At 53.3% G+C, this 5,000-nt stretch overlaps 1 non-coding gene across 1 annotated transcript in view; it reads left to right on the top strand.

Annotated features, from left to right (window-relative positions):
• The first annotated feature begins 4,366 nt into the window (after nt 1–4,366).
• LOC124747054 overlaps nt 4,367–5,000 on the top strand; it is a 1,909-nt gene continuing 1,275 nt past the window's right edge. The window contains exon 1 of the ribosomal RNA XR_007011503.1: nt 4,367–5,000. This exon is cut by the window's right edge and continues 1,275 nt beyond it. This is a non-coding gene — a ribosomal RNA (small subunit ribosomal RNA).

The following is a 5,000-nucleotide window of genomic DNA, read 5'->3' on the forward strand; positions in this document are numbered from 1 at the left end:
CCGACGGAACTACGCCACCCATGCCGGCAAAACAGTATCGCCATCTATGAAAATAGGGCGACACCACATGCAATACCGCCATCTATGCGCATCTGACAACACTACGTCCGCACCACAAAACATACCGCCATCTGTAGGTCTCCCGCAACATGACCTCCTCCAACGACGATACCGCCATCTATGCGACGCCAAGCCGATTAAGACAGCGATGGCGCCACAGTGCCCGCCTTTCGACGCCACCCACAAAGCCTGCAGCCTCTGTCGACCATAGCACCCAATCTCCAGTGGCTCTGCCGCACGAAGCCGTGGACCGGCAATGACTCCACCCGCACCCGTTCGTGCACCACCCCAACCGCCAAACGCGCACCTCCAGCGGATGAACGGCGGACGTTTCCCGCACTCGTAAAGTGCAATCCACCCCTATAACGTGCGTTTCATGAAGAGTTATTGCCAATATGCGACATTCCCGCTGTCCCTATACATGAGCCGCGACCTGTACCACTTACGAGCGAGAGACGCGATCGCGTTGCTCACTGTACGGCGTCCGATACCGAGCCATCAGCATGTCGGTCCCCATGCGCGTTGCACTCGCACTCGCAGTCGCAAAAACGTGGGGCAAATATATTACGCGGAAGAGTTATAACAGACCGAGCCCCACTGCATGAGGGGAGTCTTTGTCACTAATGTACACAGATGGAACATTTTGGACTGGAACCAGATTACCCGTACACACGGCGCTGATTAGTAATCAATGCAGAGCCATCAAACTACAGAATATATATACAACTGTCCGTATACATGCTGAAAGAGTCTGCCCACAATGGGAACCACACGTCAGCCAGCCACTCTGATCACGCACCACTCTCTGCTTCTAACGGGCGCACATACAATATGTAAGCACCAGCATGGAACAACATCCAGTGCATCCTCTCCGCCACATTACACAATCCACACTATCACAACCAGACCAGGAGGTCCATGCGGAAAATACAATATCCCACCCTTTCGACATCCACCATTGCGCAGATCAGGCACCAACACCCACACATGTCCTATACAACGGTGCACCCAACATCACAATAGTACCTCCTGTCACAGCGCACAAACAATGACATGAGTCAAAGACACAGGTCTGACACAAGCATAGAATTGGAGCGCCGCCCCTAATAAGCCAAAGGTGCATCCTGACGTGACAAATCTGATCATGTCACAAGCATTCACTTACTATAATCACTATCAACGAACCTGCCGCCCCCGCCCCCCCCCTACACCTTTCCTTACAACAACGTGTAACCTAACCTAACCTAACCTATGTTGTACCTTAACCTAACCTATGTTGTACCTTAACCTAACCTATGTTGTACCTTAACCTAACCTATGTTGTGCCTTAACCTAACCTATGTTGTGCCTTAACCTAACCTATGTTGTGCCTTAACCTAACCTATGTTGTGCCTTAACCTAACCTATGTTGTGCCTTAACCTAACCTATGTTGTGCCTTAACCTAACCTATGTTGTGCCTTAACCTAACCTATGTTGTGCCTTAACCTAACCTATGTTGTGCCTTAACCTAACCCATGTTGTGCCTTAACCTAACCCATGTTGTGCCTTAACCTAACCCATGTTGTGCCTTAACCTAACCCATGTTGTGCCTTAACCTAACCCATGTTGTGCCTTAACCTAACCCATGTTGTGCCTTAACCTAACCCATGTTGTGCCTTAACCTAACCCATGTTGTGCCTTAACCTAACCCATGTTGTGCCTTAACCTAACCCATGTTGTGCCTTAACCTAACCCATGTTGTGCCTTAACCTAACCCATGTTGTGCCTTAACCTAACCCATGTTGTGCCTTAACCTAACCCATGTTGTGCCTTAACCTAACCCATGTTGTGCCTTAACCTAACCCATGTTGTGCCTTAACCTAACCCATGTTGTGCCTTAACCTAACCCATGTTGTGCCTTAACCTAACCCATGTTGTGCCTTAACCTAACCCATGTTGTGCCTTAACCTAACCCATGTTGTGCCTTAACCTAACCCATGTTGTGCCTTAACCTAACCCATGTTGTGCCTTAACCTAACCCATGTTGTGCCTTAACCTAACCCATGTTGTGCCTTAACCTAACCCATGTTGTGCCTTAACCTAACCCATGTTGTGCCTTAACCTAACCTATGTTGTGCCTTAACCTAACCTATGTTGTGCCTTAACCTAACCCATGTTGTGCCTTAACCTAACCCATGTTGTGCCTTAACCTAACCCATGTTGTGCCTTAACCTAACCCATGTTGTGCCTTAACCTAACCCATGTTGTGCCTTAACCTAACCCATGTTGTGCCTTAACCTAACCCATGTTGTGCCTTAACCTAACCCATGTTGTGCCTTAACCTAACCCATGTTGTGCCTTAACCTAACCCATGTTGTGCCTTAACCTAACCCATGTTGTGCCTTAACCTAACCCATGTTGTGCCTTAACCTAACCCATGTTGTGCCTTAACCTAACCCACGTCGTGCCTTAACCTAACCCACGTCGTGCCTTAACCTAACCCACGTTGTCGCCTAACGTAACCCACGTTGTCGCCTAAACCTGCTCTGTAATTGTTATACGACTCGTTCAATTAGTGTAGTGTTGCCCACCCGCAACCCTCGCAATATAGTTCGCTACTCGCACTCCCCGCTCCCCTGTGTATCGCTTCATGTTAAACACCTTGCAAGTCTTGCTCACTTTCCACATGCTCCTGCTGTACACTGTAATGTGGATGGCAGCAGGACGTACATGCCGCCCCTCCCCACGTCCCCACCTTGCCCCCTGCCTTCGCAAGCTGGTTGGTGAGAACTTTGCATGTTCAATGCCCTCCGCATGCGACGTACTCAGGCTACGTTGTGGTGCGGCCTGTGTCAACTGTCCGCTAATGTCGTACGCGTAAACCACAATCTGTACTGCACATTCGTCCTTATGTACTGAATGATACATCGTGGCACATGTGTGACCGTACAACGACTGCGCCCAAAAACGGCGGACCATACAGTGCAAATATTGTGCACGCAGCTACGTGTCGTCTCCCTATGAGAGCTGGATTGCAGTGTGGTACGCCATAGAGACGTGTGGGAGGAACGGACGCCGTGGATGGCGATCAGCATGAGCTGTCTGTTGATGTATTCGGACCTAGTCGTCTCTCCTCACACACCGTGATGGCATGGTGCACCGCGTTCCATATCTGCGACATGCTACAGAGGCCGGTTGACAGTCGTTCGAGCAATGGACATCGCATACGTACGGGGGCCACCTTCCACGTATTGTCTAGGCGTGCACATTTTGTTGCGTGTATGTGGGCAGACGTAGTGTGGCGTGACACCTGACACAGGCATGCAATAATCGTGGAAGTTGCAAATGGCGATGGACGCCTGCGTTTTCTGGTGAAGTTACGCAAATGAACAAATGGTAACCTGTTGTGGTGCGGTTGTTCTCGCTAGGGGTGAATCGGTGATGGCGACGATAGGTTGAGGTACTAACCGGTTGTTCCAGCGATACCCACCATGCCGACGAAACTGAACGGCATCTGGGTGTGAAGCGATACGCGGCGGTGGCTGGGTGGGACCGTCCCCGGCCGGTGAGGGGGCGCCTCCCGGCGTGCTGGCCGCGCGGTGCGTGGGCGCACGCGCTACAGCCGGCTGGTGGGGGCGGCCAGTGGCAGGCGCGCCGGCCGACGGACGCGGCAGGCGTCGCAGCTGCGCGCCGGCGCACCCTGCGCGCGGCGCCGTGCGGCCAAAGTAGGTCCTCGCGGGCCCGGTGCGAAGCGCGGTGGACATCTTCAGTGTGCTGGTCCGATTGAGGACTGTGTGCGTTGAGGATGCGCTGCCGCCCGGCGCTCGGCGCCGCGACGCCGTCTGCTGCTCGGTCGCCCCAGCGGTTCTCGCTGGTGGTTTGTATCGCAGCTGTGCGGATGTGTTGGCGCGTGCGCTGTGCTGGGAGAGTTCGCTTCGGCACCCAAGTGGGGCTTTTGTCCTTCTGTGGCGCTGGCGTTGGAGCTGCCGGTCACCGTAGGTGGCGCGTGTTGTCTCCCGCCGGCAATGCCACGACAGCACGCTCCCGGGCCTCTGTCGGCAGCGGCAAGCTCAGTTGGGAGCACGGGTGGTCGCACCGAAAGCGTCTACTCGCCTAACTCCGGGCGATTGCGCCTCTCTCGAACCCGACCAAGTACTTGGGACGGCGCTGCGCGCCGCCGGGACCTGAGAGGGTTTCGAGGTGTATTGTGCAGGGGAGCTCAGCCTCCTCCTGTTTGCAGAATGATTGAGCGGACGCTTGCGTGTTCGCGCGGGCCCCCGGGACACACTCCCGGGCGGCCGGCTGCTCAGCTCTAGTTGACGCAGCTCCCTGGTTGATCCTGCCAGTAGTCATATGCTTGTCTCAAAGATTAAGCCATGCATGTCTCAGTACAAGCCGCATTAAGGTGAAACCGCGAATGGCTCATTAAATCAGTTATGGTTCCTTAGATCGTACCCACGTTACTTGGATAACTGTGGTAATTCTAGAGCTAATACATGCAAACAGAGTCCCGACCAGAGATGGAAGGGACGCTTTTATTAGATCAAAACCAATCGGTCGGCTCGTCCGGTCCGTTTGCCTTGGTGACTCTGAATAACTTTGGGCTGATCGCACGGTCCTCGTACCGGCGACGCATCTTTCAAATGTCTGCCTTATCAACTGTCGATGGTAGGTTCTGCGCCTACCATGGTTGTAACGGGTAACGGGGAATCAGGGTTCGATTCCGGAGAGGGAGCCTGAGAAACGGCTACCACATCCAAGGAAGGCAGCAGGCGCGCAAATTACCCACTCCCGGCACGGGGAGGTAGTGACGAAAAATAACGATACGGGACTCATCCGAGGCCCCGTAATCGGAATGAGTACACTTTAAATCCTTTAACGAGTATCTATTGGAGGGCAAGTCTGGTGCCAGCAGCCGCGGTAATTCCAGCTCCAATAGCGTATATTAAAGTTGTTGCGG

Source organism: Schistocerca piceifrons, unplaced genomic scaffold (assembly GCF_021461385.2).
Source record: "Schistocerca piceifrons isolate TAMUIC-IGC-003096 unplaced genomic scaffold, iqSchPice1.1 HiC_scaffold_379, whole genome shotgun sequence".
In the NCBI taxonomy this organism is placed as follows: domain Eukaryota; kingdom Metazoa; phylum Arthropoda; class Insecta; order Orthoptera; family Acrididae; genus Schistocerca; species Schistocerca piceifrons.